Source organism: Oncorhynchus masou, chromosome 10, assembly GCF_036934945.1.
Source record: "Oncorhynchus masou masou isolate Uvic2021 chromosome 10, UVic_Omas_1.1, whole genome shotgun sequence".
NCBI lineage: Eukaryota > Metazoa > Chordata > Actinopteri > Salmoniformes > Salmonidae > Oncorhynchus > Oncorhynchus masou.
The window spans coordinates 36,481,403-36,498,357 of NC_088221.1; the positions used below are offsets into that span (position 1 = coordinate 36,481,403).

The window sequence follows — 16,955 nt, forward strand, 5'->3', positions numbered from 1 at the left end:
TTTGAACCTGTCCCCAAATTACCATAATATAATTGGTTCATAGTTTGATTTGATATTTCAACCTGCGTGTCCTGATTGCGTCTGGTGTGGGGGGACAAAATCAGCACTCGTGCGGTCTGGTCAGCATGTAACACTCCTGGTCTTTCTGTTCTGTTAGCTGTGCATTAACTTATGCTGCCTAAAGTGTAGGCTACAAAAATCAAATCTCATTTTATTTTTCACATGCGCTGAATACAACAGGTCCTTAACCAACAATGCGGTTTTAAGAAAAATAAGTGTCAAGAAAAGTATTTGCTAAAATAAGCTGAAGTAAAACACACAAAAAAAGAAGAAGAAGAAAATAGAATAATAACAAATAATTAAAAAGCACCAATGAAATAACAGTAGCGAGGCTATATACAGGGGTACCGGTACAGAGTAAATGTGCGGGGGCACAGGTTAGTCAAGGTAATTGAGGTAATATGTACATATAAGTAGAGGTAAGTGACTATGCATAGATAATAAACAGAGAGTAGCAGCAGAAGCTGGACTAATGAGTCTTTGGGGAACGGTTCAGCTGCCCTTTAGTGCCTGACGCTCCACAACTATAAACACGATACAGATAACAAATAGCACCCGAGAGCTACAGTGAAAAGAGAAGTGGAAAGGCAGAGGATGAAGGACATATTGGTTCGATTGCTCCTAACATGGGAGATGAAATGACTCTCATGTCCCACACTTGAGAAAATGAAAAACTAGCTCAAGAAACAGAGCTCTTGCACTTCCATCCAGACTGTGGACCCAAAGTTATCTGCAGTCTGTGTTGGTGAACCAGATAGAATATCAATGCGACATTGTCGTTACTATTGTTTTTTAAATGATAATTTTTTTCACTTTTCACATTTATTTAACCAGGTAGGCAAGTTGAGAACAAGTTCTCATTTAAAATTGCGACCTGGCCAAGATAAAGCAAATCAGTTCGACACATACAACAACACAGAGTTACAGATGGAATAAACAAACATACAGTCAATAATACAATAGAAAATGTCTATATACAGTGTGTGCAAATGAGGTAAGGCAATAAATAGGCCATAGTGGCGAAGTAATTACAATATAGCAATTAAAGTGATAGATGTGCAGAAGACGAATGTGCAAGTAGAGATACTGAAGAGCAAAGGAGCAAAATAGATAAATAAATACAATATGGGCATGAGGTAGTTGGATGGACTATTTACAGATGGGCTATGTACAGGTGCAGTGATCTGTGAGCTGCTCTGACAGCTGGTGCTTAAAGTTAGTGAGGGAGATATGAGTCTCCAGCTTCAGTGATTTTTGCAATTCTTTCCAGTCATTGGCAGCAGAGAACTGTAAGGAAAAGGCGGCCAAAGGAGGAATTGGCTTTCGGAGGTAACAAGTGAACTATACCTGCTGCTACGGGTGGGTGCTGCTATGGTGACCAGTGAGCTGAGATAAGGCGGGGCCTTAAATAGCAAAGACTCATAGATGATCTGGAGCCAGTGGGTTTGGCGATGAATATGAAGCGAGGGCCAGCCAAGGACAGCATACAGGTCACAGTGGTGGGTAGTATATGGGGCTTTGGTATCAAAACAGATGGCACTGTGATAGACTGCATCCAATTTGCTTAGTAGAGTGTTCGAGGCTATTTTGTAAATGACATCGCCGAAGTCAAGGATCGGTAGGATAGTCAGTTTTACGAGGGTATATTTGGCAGCATGAGTGAAGGATGCTTTGTTGCGAAATAGGAAGCCGGTTTTAGATTGTTTTGGATTGGAGATGCTTAATGTGAGTCTGGAAAGGAGAGTTTACATCCTAACCAGACACCTAGGTATTTGTAGATGTCAGAACCGTCCAGATTAGTGATTCTGGATGGGCAGGCAGGTGCTGGTAGCGATCGGTTGAAGAGCATGCATTTAGTTTTATTTGCATTTAAGAGCAGTTGGAGGCCACAGAAGGAGAGTTAAATAGCATTAAAGCTTGTCTGGAGGTTTGTTAACACAGTGTCCAAAGAAGGGCCAGAAGTATACAGAATGATATCATCTGCGTAGAGGTGGATCAGAGAATCACCAGCAGCAAGAGTGACATTGATGTATACAGAGAAAAGAAAGAAACCAAGGCTGTTGAGTCTGCAGATAAGAATGTGGTGATTCGAAAGCCTTGGCCAGATCTATGAATACAGCTGCACTGTATTGTCTCTTATCGATAGAGGTTATGATATCGTTTAGGACCTTGAGCGCGGCTGAGGTGCACCCATGATCAGCTCAGAAACCAGATTGCATAGCGGAGAAGCTACGGTGGGATTCGAAACGGTCGGTGATCTGTTTGTTAACTTGGCTTTTGAAGACCTTCGAAAAGGCAGGGTACAATAGATATAGGTCTGTAACAGTTTGGGTCTAGAGTGTCTAGAGGGGAATGACCGCAGCAGCTTTCCAATCTCTGGGGTTCTCAGACAATACAAAAGAGAGGTTGAACAGGCTAGTAATAGGGTTAACAACAATTTTGGCTGATCATTTTAGAAAGACAGGGCCCAGATTGTCTAGCCCTGCTGATTTGTACCAGTCCAGATTTTGCAGATCTTTCAGAACATCAGCTATCTGGACTTGGGTCAAGGAGAAATGGGGAGGCTTGGCCAGCCGTAGAAAAATGCTTATTGAAATTCTCCATTATCGTGAATTTATTGGTGGTGACAGTGTTTCCTAGCCTAAGTGCGGTGGGCAGCTGGGAGGATGTGCTCTTATTCTCCATGGACTTTACAGTGTTCCAAAACTTTTTGGAGTTTGTGCTGCAGGATGCAAATTTCTGTTTGAAAAAGCTAGCCTTTGCTTTCCTAAATGACTGTGTATATTGGTTCCTAACTTCCCTGCAAAGTTGCATATCACGGGGGCTATTCAAAGCTAATACAGTATGTCACAGGATGTTTTTGTGCTGGTCAAGGGCAGTCAGGTCTGGAGTGAACCATGGGCTATATCTGTTCCCGATTCTACATTTTTTGAATGAGAAATGCTTATTTAAGATTGTGAGGAAAGCAATTTTAAAGAATAACAAGGCATCTTCTACTGACGGAATGAGGTCAATATCCTTCCAGGATACCCGGGCAAGGTTGATTAAAAAGGCCTGCTCGCTGAAGTGTTTTAGGGAGCGTTTGACAGTGATGAGGGTTGGTCGTTTGAACGCAGACCCATTATGGAAGAAAGCAATGAGAGTGATTGCTGAGATCCTGGTTGAAGACAGCAGAGGTGTATTTGGAGGGCAGGTTGTGTAGGATGATATCTATGAGGGTGCCTGTGTTTACAGATTTGGGTTTGTACCTGGTAGGTTCAGTTTAGGTCACCTAACAGCATGAGCTCTGAAGATAGATGGGGGGCAATCGATTCATGTGGTGTCCAGGGCACAGCTGGGGGCAGAAGGTGGTCTATAGCAAGCGACAACGGTGAGGGACTTGTTTCTGGAAAGGTGGATTTTTAAAAGTAGAAGCTCAAATTGTTTGGGCCCAGACCTGGATAGTAAGACAGAACTGTGCAGGCTATCTCTGCATTAGATTGCAACTCCGCCCCCTTTGGCACTTCTATCTTGTTGTAAAATGTTATAGTTAGGGATAGAAATGTAAGGGTTTTTGGTGGCCTTCCTAAGCCAGGATTCAGACACTGCTAAGACATCTGGGTTGGCAGAGTGTGCTAAAGCAGTGAATAAAGCAAACCTAGGGAGGAGGCTTCTAATGTTAACATGCAGGAAGCCAAGGCTTTTACGGTTACAGAAGTCAACAAATGAGAGCACCTGGGGAATAGGTGTGGTACTGGGGGCTACAGGGCCTCGGTTAACCTCTACATCACCAGAGGAGTAGTAGGATAAGGGTACGGCTAAAGGCTATAAGAACTGGTCGTCTAGTACGTTCGGAACAGAGAGTAAAAGGAGCAGGTTTCTGGGCGAATAGATTCAATGCATAATGTACGGACAAAGGTATGGTAGGATGTGAATACAGTGGAGGTAAACCAAGGCATTGAGTGATAATGAGAGAGGTATTGTCTCTGGAGACATCAATAAAACCACGTGAGGTCACCGCATGTGTGGGAGGTGAGACAAGAGGGCATATTGAGGCATATTGAGCAGTGCTGAAGGCTCAACAGTGAAATAAGACAATAATCACTAACCAAAACTGCAATATCATGTTACTGGCATATCATGTTAGTTGCCATTGTTATACTTGCATTTTTTACCTAGGCAAATCAATTAAGAACAAATTCTTATTTTCAATGAGGGCCTTGGAACAGTGAGTTAACTGACTTGTTCAGGGGCAGAACGACAGAGTTTTACCTTGTCAGCTTGGAGATTCGATCTTGCAACCTTTCCGGTTACAAGTCCAACGCTATAACCACTAGGCTACCTGCCACCCCATTTAAGCTTGAAGGCTATTCAAATGGTACTTTCACTATGCACATGACCCTCCTAATTTCCCTGCATTACCCAAGACCCTTGTTAACATTTGTTTTCATTAAATTACCAATTGAAACACAGCAGTAGATTTGATATATTTACCATCTTGCTGCTTATAACGGTGGGAGATCAGGACATTGGTCGTTTTCTCGAGACCCAAGTGGAGAAACTCCACAGGCTGTTTGCCATACTTGTGAACTCTGAAGACTTCATGTTTTAGACCAGTCCCGTAGATGTAGTCTTCAAATATGTCAATCCTGTATGGCTGGGATATTCCTGGGAACACAGCCGTGGAAACAGAATGAAGGCAGGGTGGAAAGAAGCATATGACCATGAACACTGAAAAATAAAATAATATATACATTTTTTAGAAAATCCTATTTGGGATGGTAAAATGTTTTCAGCGCAAACTTAAATGCCTAAAACCAAATATTAAGTATGTAGAAAAGATAATGGAGCTATATATTTTCCTTTGAGAACTAACAAAATAAAAACTAGACAGTCATAAAAATTGTCATGTCATGGAGCCCCTATTGATCTTGTTATAATGTATGAGTCACTCAGATATCATGCAAACATGGCATAAGTGTTGACAAAATGTGTAGAATTGCATGAAATGTACTTTAAAAGAACAAAATGCTGTCTCTGCAGCCAAGAGGGCCTCTAAACATTTTGGTGGTAGACTGTGCCATTGGCCACGACCACTACCCCCCCATGCAACTTTGCCACAGTTGCTGGAAAAAATCCTAAGGGAAACACTAAACACAAACGCACACACTATGTTATTGTAGCAATCTGTTGATAAAATGTAGAGGAAATTAAACAACGATCACATCAGTAGCTAGTATGTGCTTGGAAAGTAAATCTTTGTTTTGTTCTCAGGGTGGTGTTACCGTGTCTGTCCCTGATTGCAACCAGAGGGTCCGACCCATCCAATCTCACACTGCCTATCTCGGAGAGCTCAGGATCAGCCCAGTACAAACGTTGGTTGAAGTAATCGATGGCCAGACCTGGTGAGGATGAGAGAACAAGCTTTATTTTCCTCATGAATTTTGTAAAGATCAATATGGATGCCTTCATTCTGAGAACATTCAGATTATAAACAATGTTCTTGAAATATTTGAACACAATTGCATGTATTGCAGCTGTCAACATTCCATATAAACTGCGGATAGACTGCATAAACTGACAGTTATTTCATCTATTTCCTTTTGGTACCTCACTTCCTACGCAACCGAGAGAAAGTCATTAACATTTAAATGGAATCATTCTACAGGATATATACAGTACCAGTCAAAAGTTTGTGCAAAACTGTCATCAAGACAAGGGGTGGTTACTTTGAAGAATAGAAAATAGTAAAAACAAAGAAAAACCCTTGAATGAGTAGATGTGTCTAAACTTTTGATTGGTACTGCATATACCAGCATAATATATTTTTTTTTAATTAGAGATTTTTGGTGTTAAATCTACTATGTATTTCTATCATGTGGATAAAATACCCAAGTTGCCATGGAGATTAAATGGTGAGTTTTTACCCAGATTGTGAATTCCTTCTACCTTGGGGACAGTTCATGGGTCCCTGATATTAAAGGAGGCCAAACCATCTTTAAAAACGAGATCAGCACCAAGTGTCTCCCCAGGACCATATCAACAGGTTTGGTCTGTCAGAGACACTCATTAACTTTTTCCATGGCCTTATTTTAACCAGCTGTATCCTCTAGTCTACAACTAGCCTGGCCCCAGATCGGTATTTGCTGTCTTACCAACTCCTACAGTCATTGTCTTTAACAAGATTGTGAAAAAGTGTTATCCTATGGTACAGTATGTTAGCTAAATCAAACATACTAATGTGATGTTGGGGATCTTGGGGATGTTATTCGAAAACATAATGTTAACTTTCACTGCTATGCGGATGATACACAGCTGTACATTTCAATGAAACATGGTGAAGCCCCAAAATTGCCCTCGCTAGAAGCATGTGTTTCAGACATAAGGAAGTGGATGGCAGCAAACTTTCTACTTTTAAACTCGGATAAAACAGAGATGCTTGTTCTAGGTCCCAAGAAACAAAGAGATCTTCTGTTGAATCTGAAAATTAATCTTAATGGTTGTACAGTCTTCGCAAATAAAACTGTGAAGGACCTCGGCGTTACTCTGGACCCTGATCTCTCTTTTGAAGAACATATCAAGACCATTTCAAGGACAGCTTTTTTCCATCTACGTAACATTGCAAAAATCAGAAACTTTCTGTCCAAAAATGATGCAGAAAAATTAATCCATGCTTTTGTCACTTCTAGGTTAGACTACTGCAATGCTCTACTTTCCGGCTACCCGGATAAAGCACTAAATAAACTTCAGTTAGTGCTAAATACGGCTGCTAGAATCCTGACTAGAACCAAAAATTTGATCATATTACTCCAGTGCTAGCCTCCTTACACTGGCTTCCTGTCAAAGCAAGGGCTGATTTCAAGGTTTTACTGCTAACCTACAAAGCATTGCATGGGCTTGCTCCTACCTATCTCTCTGATTTGGTCCTGCCGTACATACCTACACGTACGCTACGGTCACAAGACGAGGCCTCCTAATTGTCCCTAGAATTTCTAAGCAAACAGCTGGAGGCAGGGCTTTCTCCTATAGAGCTCCATTTTTATGGAACGGTCTGCCTACCCATGTCAGAGACGCAAACTCGGTCTCAACCTTTAAGTCTTTACTGAAGACTCATCTCTTCAGTGGGTCATATGATTGAGTGTAGTCTGGCCCAGGAGTGGGAAGGTGAACGGAAAGGCTCTGGAGCAACGAACCACCCTTGCTGTCTCTGCCTGGCCGGTTCCCCTCTTTCCACTGGGATTCTCTGCCTCTAACCCTATTACAGGGGCTGAGTCACTGGCTTGCTGGGGCTCTCTCATGCCGTCCCTGGAGGGGGTGCGTCACCTGAGTGGGTTGATTCACTGATGTGGTCATCCTGTCTGGGTTGCGCGCCCCCCCCTTGGGTTGTGCCGTGGCGGAGATCTTTGCGGGCTATACTCAGCTTTGTCTCAGGATGGTAAGTTGGTGGTTGAAGATATCCCTCCAGTGGTGTGGGGGCTGTGCTTTGGCAAAGTGGGTGGGGTTATATCCTTCCTGTTTGGCCCTGTCCGGGGGTGTCCTCGGGTGGGGCCACAGTGAACCCCTCCTGTCTCAGCCTCCAGTATTTATGCTGCAGTAGTTTATGTGTCGGGGGCTGGGGTCAGTTTGTTATATCTGGAGTACTTCTCCTGTCCAATTCGGTGTCCTGTGTGAATCTAAGTGTGCGTTCTCTAATTCTCTCCTTCTCTCTCTCGGAGGACCTGAGCCCTAGGACCATGCCCCAGGACTACCTGACATGATGACTCCTTGCTGTCCCCAGTCCACCTGGCCGTGCTGCTGCTCCAGTTTCAACTGACCTGAGCCCTAGGACCATGCCCCAGGACTACTTGACATGATGACTCCTTGCTGTCCCCAGTCCACCTGGCCGTGCTGCTGCTCCAGTTTCAACTGTTCTGCCTTATTATTATTGACCATGCTGGTCATTTATGAACATTTGAACATCTTGGCCATGTTCTGTTATAATCTCTACCCGGCACAGCCAGAAGAGGACTGGCCACCCCACATAGCCTGGTTCCTCTCTAGGTTTCTTCCTAGGTTTTATACCGTGCTTCTACACCTGCATTGCTTGCTGTTTGGGGTTTTAGGCTGGGTTTCTGTACAGCACTTTGAGATATCAGCTGATGTACGAAGGGCTATATAAATAAATTTGATTTGATTTGATTTGATTTTGACATGAGGAGACACTGTACTGTAGATACCTGTTGGTCTCCTGAGGTTCTTCTCCAAAAAGATCCTACGCATAGTCCCATCCATAGCCGACTCCTCAATATGAGAATGATCACCTATTACTGTCCAATACATCATCCTGTAGAAGGTACAAAGACAATCATTTTCTGTTGGGTCTCCATAGCATCTGGTCTATTGGATATCAGGGGATTAAATGCAGAGATTGGAATTACTGTCTATATTTATAGAATCCCTGCTATAGTTAAAGAATCCCTGTAATCCATGTCTATACTTATAGAATCCCTGTAATCCCTGTCTATACTTATAGAATCCCTGTAATCCCTGTCTATATTTATAGAATCCCTGTAATCCCTGTCTATACTTATAGAATCCTTGTAATCCCTGTCTATATTTATAGAATCCCTGTAATCCCAGGGATTCCTGTCTATATTTATAGAATCCCTGCTATAGTTAAAGAATCCCTGCAATCCCTGTCTATACTTATAGAATCCCTGCAATCCCTGTCTATACTTATAGAATCCCTGTATTCCCTGTCTATACTTATAGAATCCATGTAATCCCAGTCTATATTTATAGAATCCCTGGAACCACTGATATATTTATGGAATCCCTGTCAAATACTGTATGTATGGCTTAACAAATCAGTAAAGAAAACACATTTTGGAAACCATCTTGGATGCATTTTTCAAAATTGCACAGCCGTCTTCTTTCAGCAGAGTTACAAAATAATGACAAAGCAAAAAGGTATAAAGTGACAACATAATGATGAAATTGAACATTGTATGAAAAGGATGCTCTTACCCTTGCGGTGGGTTGACAGCAATGGCGTACGGCTCTCCTGCAATGTCAGTTATCAGACGGGTGCAATTTGGCCCTCTGAGCTGGCCCACGTTTATAGAATATCTGAGCTTAGTCCAGTGGGCTGTGTAATAGCTGAACCAGTGCATTCGAGAATGGTCTGTCCAATAGATATTTCCTGTAATCCAGTCAGCAGACACATCCCTTGGTCTACGGAAGTCTGAACACTGCAAGGGAAATCAGAGATTGTAAACATGAAAGTGTGAACATGACAAAGACTTTCAAGGTATGTGTATTAAATATGGCAAATAAAGTTTAACATTCAGATGTGAAGAATTGTGTTATCCATTGACGTATATAGATGCACTCACTATTCTTTCCCCTATCAAACATGATAACGGTATGTCTAATCCAATAGTTGATGCTGGTAAAGGTTTCGTAGCCTATGCTTAATGTGTAAGACGTATTGCGTGTGATCAGGTTATTCTATACAGTAATGTTTCCAATGAGACAACAATGGCTCAAACTTTAGATCAATGTACATCATGGTATTTGAATAATAGTATCTCCAAATGACATTGAAAGATGTGTGTCATTAATCGTAAAACAATTTACTGACTTTCTTTGAGTTTGTCAGTAGCCATATCTACAAATGAGAAAAATGAATCGTCCAAGACATTCATTGCATTATCGGCAAATTTAAAAAATATATCTATGTTTCTAAACCCCTCTGACTAGTTGATGGACTGTCTGTCAAAGCGTGTATATCTCTCACTCAGGGAGAGCGAGGTAGAACTAGAGCTACATCACAGAGTTATAAAACTTTCCAGTAGCCGCAGCGCTAGATAGAAGTTTGTATAATATCTTTAATCTAAGAAAAATATAAAACATTCTATCAAACCAAAAATACAACATTTGTGAAGTCCAATCGATTGTGAGATATGGCATATACATTTTATGTGATCCATTTGGGTCACGGGTTCACAATTTGACAATTTCTGAGGAAAGGAGCCGACCTTATTCCGCCTCCCACTTTTATCTTGTAACTCCATTGTACATAATTGCACCTGCCAATCAACACTGTCCATCTTCCCTATTAACAGCTGGCTACACACCAAAATATATCTACTAAATTTAGAATGAAAGACTAGTGAGATTGCAACATAACATCCACTTCATAGTATGACACATATGGGCTAAAAGGCTAATTTATGTACAAATGTTTCATTAGACTGTAATGTTCCTACAGTAGCCAGCTGACAGCAAACATATCCTTCTAAATTAATTTGTTGCAGATATAATAGATAGATGCATGCATCAGTAGCTAGGCTATCGAAATGCGACTTATGCTCACTGTCCAAGTTTTCATTGGGGTAGATCAAATATTCTATTATTAAAATGATTATTAGCCTACATTTACATTTTCAAATCGGTAGAATAATGCATTCATTTACAAAACTATGCAGAGGATTTAATTTGCAAGCCAGGGCCAAATTACCTTCCTCGAGCAAGCAGAAGAATGTCATAATGTAACCATTATTGAAAATTATTCCTATAGCCTATGTTTAAATCAAATACTCTTACATAAAATACCCTACATGTGAAAGTCGTATATTGATTATGTATAGCATAGAAGAATGATGATCACTGCAATCAACAGCTGCAGTGTTGCCCATTGGATTACCCCATACCCCATATCATGGAATAGGCTATGTTTATCAAGACAAAAGGCAGACACATGGAATTATTTGTTTTGGATGGATGGTTGACATGATAGAAAGGTAGGCAAATATGTTATTATCTGAATGTGGGTGAAGCTTTTCTTCAGTATACATTTATCGAGCTTGTAATGCGTGTGGTACTGTACTCGCACCAGGGAAAAACCTTATTGCCTATTGTGCAATATATTTCAAACTTCTTACAAAATACACCAGCGACATCAATTAGGAGATAAAGGTTGTGGGCACAGTGTTTCTGATCAGATTGACAATTATGTATTTGTGTGGCTACGATGCCATCTTTAGAGCACAGCATTTTCTGATTCGTTTCCAGAGCATTGAAAGAGAGAAATTGAATAGGTTACTAGCGAGGTCTGATGATGCTTCTAACAATATAGTAAAAGGCGTGTTGTGTTGGGTGATGTGTTAACGTCGAATGTAGGCCATTTTGAAAACTTCCAGTGTGTTGTGTTTCTGAGGAGCCCCCTTGTGTGTGTGTTGTTGCATGAGCTGGCTGCTGTTCCCTCCTTGCTTGGCCGGGATCTCGGAAAAGGTACAATTGTGAACCCGCGACCCAAATTGTTCACATAAAATGTTATGCCATATCTCCCAATCAATTGGCTTTCCCTATTTTAGTATTTTCGCTGTGACAGAACGTTTATATTTTATTCCATAAAGTTCTATCTAGCACTGCACTGAGTGCGGGGCTGTATAACCCTGTGACGTAGCTCTCCCTCTAGCTCCACCTTGTCTCCCTGAGTGAGAGAGGTGCGCACATTGACAGACAGTCCAACATCAAGGCAGAGAGGGTTAGGAACATAGACAATTTTTCAAAAATGTGTTGTTATTCTCCTTTATTTCTAACTAAACCTGGAAAAAGCTTGGCACCTTCCTAATGTTCTGTACTCTAGCTCACATGAGATGTGACTATATGAGATACATTTAATCTTCAAGCACTCACTGCTATATTCACGCTCTCACGGCTAATCATTTTATAATTAATTGTGCTCAAATGCAGTAACCAAGACATACTGTAGCTTCAATGGATTTAGAAAAGAAAAAACATGCATATCTTGTGATAGTGTTACTTAAACATTACTGTAGATATCCTGTGAATATTAGTAAGCGGACATTGAATGGACAATATCATACATTTCAAAGTAAAGTAGACTTTCCAACCACCCTAACCACACCTTTGGAAATACTTACTATGTTTCCGACATTAGTTTTAGTTTGACTCTTGTCTAGGATTTCTTTGTAAAAAAGTCCACCGGGGTTAAACTGGGTAGCCCAGATAACCTTTTGTTGGTGTAACAGAGCATCCATCCCAATAATGCGGGCATTGTCCTCGATGCGAGTGAGGAGTTTGTGTCCATGGCTCTGGTTAAACGGATACACAAAACTTCGGATTTCAGTGTCATTAGCTATGTAGAGCACTCGATCTTCTGGTCCTGCCCGTTGTTGAGTTATTAATATGCAAAAAAAATGAAAAGTGGCTAAATTCCATTTGGGGTTTTAAACAACAGTTTGACAGCATAATTTAATTTACAGAAGCAAAAAAGTATAATATATGGCAATCAAGTCATATATAAACATTCTTGGTCAGTTTTCTGGACACATTAAGCCTAGACCTGGACTTAAAAGCATTTTTTATGCATATTCTACTTTGTTTTTTCTTTTTATTCCAGGATTAGGATGAATCTGTGTCCAACAAACTGTCCCCATATATATGACATGTTCCTTGTGGATCAGGATAATAATATAGAATCACATAGTAACAAGACCAGTAATTTATTACTACTACTACCCGTGGTGCCAATCAGTAGGAATAGTGGGGATAGAGGGGATTTGTCATTAAAATGGGAAAAGGGCCTTCAGAAAGTATTCATACCCCTTGACTTATTCCACATTTTGTTGTGTTACAGCCTGAAATCGAAATGGATTCAATGTATTTTTCACTCACCCATCTACACACAATTCTCCATAATGACAAAGTGAAAACATGTTTTTATAAATGTTTGCTAAATTATTGAAAATGAAAGAAATATCTCATTTACATAAGTATTCACACCCCTTTGCTATGACACTCCAAATTGAGCTCATGTGCATCCAATTTCCCTTGATCATCCTTGAGATGTCGCTACAACTTGATTGGTGTCCACCTGTGGCCAATTCAATTGTTTGGACATGATTTAGAAAGAAACACACCTGTCTATATAAAATGTCCAACAGTTGACAATGCATGTCAGAGCAGAAACTACATCTCCAAGATAGAATTGTGATGAGGCATATATTTGAGGAAGGGCATACAACAATGTTGAAAGTTTCCAAAAGCACAGTGGTCTCCATCATTGGGAAACTGAAAAAATATGGAACTGCCCAGACTCTGCCTAGAGCTGGCTGTCCGATCAAACTGAGCAACCGGGAAAGAAGGACCTTGGTCAGGGAGTTGACCAAGAACCCAATGACCACTGACAGAACTACAGAGTTCCTTGGCTGAGATGGGAGAACATGACAGAAGGACAACAGTTTCTACAGCACTTCACCAATCTGGGCTTTATAGGAGTAGCCAGACAGAAGTCACTCCTGAGAAAAAGACACATGACAACATGCCTTGAGTTTGCAAAAAAGGCAAGTGAAAAACTCTGATGAGATGTGGTCTGATAAGACAAAAATTTAACTATTTGGCCTAAATACAAAGCGCAATGTCTTGAAAAAAGCCAGGCACAGCTCACCACCTGTCTTACACCATCACTACCAGGTGATGTGCTATGGGGATGTTTTTCAGTGGTAGGGCTTGGGAGACTGGTAAGGATAGAGGAAACATTTAATGGAGCCAAATACAGGCAAATCCCTGATGAGAACCCACTTCAGAGTGCAAACAACCTAAGACTGGGGTGAAGGCAAAGATTTACATTCCAACAGGACAATGACACCAAGCATACAGACAAACCAGAATGTGAAAGTCCTTGAATGGCCTCGCAAAAGCCCAGACTTGAATTCCATTGAAAATCTTTGGAAACTTAACAGAGCTTAAGAAAATCTGCAAGGAAGAATGGGAGAAAATCCCCAAATCAAGATATACCAAAGCTGTAATCGACTCCAAATGTGCTTCTACAAAGTATTGACTATGGCTGTGAATATTTATGTTTCATTTTCAATAGATTTGCAAAAATGTCGAAACATGTTTTCCCTGTCATTATGGGGTATTGTGTGTCGATGGTTGAGAAGAAAATAATTATTTAATATATTTGAATTTCAAGGTTGTAACACAACAACATTTAGAATATGTTATACTTTCCGAAGGCACTGTATCACAGTGGAGTATACACCCGTAACTTTAACCCTTTAGAGAAAATATGTGAAATAGATTTTAGTGAATATTGCCAATCATTATTAATATAATCCTTATTGGTCACATCAGAAACAGCTCAGTTTATACTATCTATACTATTTATACTATGTTTTATACTATATATCTAAATTGTTAAATGACTGGTCTTGTATACCTTCAGTATTACTTATACATTCCTGTTGTCTTAATGTAAAAGTTATCTGATAACTATGAGAGTATCTTTACAATGAAGAGTGGTAAGGATAATGTACAGTTTCGTCTATTGAATAAAACTAATCTTTTCAAATAAAGGGTATACAATATTCAAGAACATTTTGCAGTTTATAGAAATACATAATATACTAACAGTATACTGTTTTAATTCCTTTTAGCTTAAAATACCAGATATAATACTGTATATCAATTGAAACTACAACAGTAAAAAAAATCCTAGCTCAATTTGTGGCACATCAAGATGATAGTTCAATGTAATTCAGTTAGAACATACAGTAATAACATGTTCCATACCTTTTACTATACAGTTTCTATTGATTTCCTTGAAATTCTTGTCACAAGTACACTTGTAGGATCCTTTAGTGTTTGTACAATAGTGAGCACATATGTCAAACTCAAGACACTCATTGATTTCTGAGGAGAAAAGGAAAAACATGTTCATTCAGTTACTGTACTGCACATGGAAACAGTTAAGCTGCCATACCTCTCAAATCAGAAATGTCAGTTAATGTTGATATTGCCCTAACCTATAGGATTTGAGGATACCTATTGTATACTGAAATTAACATTAAAAAATACTTTTAAAAAAGTGAGATTTGCAATAGATTGGACAGTTGCAATGCCAACATTTGGTATATATCATAAAAATGTATGAAAACAAAAATGTGCTATTTGGTCTTTAAGTTAAGGGTTAGGCATAAAGTTAACAGTATGGTTAAATTCAGGGTTAAGGTTAGATTTAAAATTGGATGTTACGACTTTGTGGCTGAGAGACTACCCTGCAGAGCTGCCTACCAGTAAATGAGTCATCCCAATTAATGCCAACCTGCTAAAAAAAATATATATATATTGCTGTTAACACTGGTTCAGTTTCACATGTTGAAGCATGTTCATATACCAGCTTTACTAAGCAACAGTTACTGAGTCATATTCAGAGTAGCAGTCAGCTGATGTGATGACAACATGCATCGGAAGTCTAGGTTTAAATGGTCCTTGGTTATCTTTCAGAAAGAGTCTTAACCCATTACGAAAGTGGCAATTACAACTTGAGTACTTAGTTACTCTCCCCCTTAATAGAATAATCAATAACCACTGAGCACAAAAGCAATAACTAGGAGGCAAAAGCCAGGTTTAGAGTTCAGTTTATAATCGCAGATATCGTTATCTCCAACTAAATTATGCATAACTTGGCTACTCAATCCGTAATTACTTAAGCTCATTGAGACTGGATGGCTTACTATATTATCTGTAAGTGAAAGCTACTAAGATACTATAAACACCTACTCGGAGATAAATATATTAAAGGAATTGGTGTCTGTAAGGAAAAACTTGAAAGCAATATGCTATGTATATTGTTCATTAATCACGGCTATGTACATATTTAACCATATTAGTTAAATGTATATATTTCTTAAATGTGTTAAAGAATGCCATTTATTATTACAGTAACGTTATTCTGTCTCATTAAACAGTGAGGGGAAAACCAGGCCGTACAGTACCTTCACACTGGGCAGTCTTCAGATTCCTCCTGAAGCCAGATTTGCACTGACATATTGCATTTGTGTTTGTCTGATTGCAAATTGCATCCTCCCCACATGGGTTTGTTTTCTTTCCACATATGTCTCCATTGGAAGCTACAGTCGAAGACAATGTGATTGCACATGAAAACACATTTCTATACATCGAATATACTTGCAAAACGTTGTTCCATTGATGTGTGGAAGCCAGGTGAAGATCAACTTTCTTCAAACAAACAAAAAACTCAGCAAATTTGGGTCATGTATTGACATAAATGTTCTGACATCATCTAACATTTGGATCTAGCAGAAGAGCCCTAGATTATCTCACAGATCAAGTTCCTCCCTAGAAACATTTAATACTTCAATCTAAACAGAAGGATATTGATCTGTGTGACACACAAAACACACACACATACAGGCCTTGCAGTCCTGCTCATCCGATCCCCCGTCCCCACAGTCAACGAAGAGGTCACACTGCAGCTGGGCTGGGATGCATCGCTGGGTACTGCAGGTGAACTCTGCCTTCCCACACCGTCTGGGTCTGCCAGACACCACCTCTGCTTTGGGACGCACACAGAAGACAAACACACGTCAGGCTGCATCGGCAACAGAGAAGGCATTTGCATGAAAGGATGAGTGGAACTCTGAGATATCTTTATATGATGTGATGTGGAGTTTGTATGGAAATCAAAGGAACTTGACTAATACAACATTATTGCTGTTGTCATATTGATACGATTAGGAATAATGTTTTATTTGAATATACAATTTCCTTAGTTCAACATTCTTGATTAAGAAAAATGTAATGTAATTTGAACTGTAGCTGGTGTAAACTCACCACATTCCTCCTCATCCGAGTTATCCCCACAGTCGTCAACCTTGTTACACAGTTGGTCAGGGCGCAGACACACACGGTCATTTCTGCATCGGTGTGGCCGTGTGGGGGGACAGGAAAGTTTGGCTGGAGGGGAGAAGAATAACACAAGTATTGCAGACAGTCAAATACATTTTAGTTCATTCAACATAGTCCATTCTAGTCTATTTAAATTACTTCATTCTAGTCCATTCAACAAAGTCCATTCTAGTCCATTCAACAGAATCCACTAT

General features: G+C 40.0%; 1 pseudogene; it reads right to left on the reverse strand.

The window, feature by feature from the left end:
* LOC135546849 (low-density lipoprotein receptor-related protein 1B-like) overlaps positions 1 to 16,955 on the reverse strand; it is a 357,889-nt pseudogene that overhangs the window by 24,667 nt on the left and 316,267 nt on the right.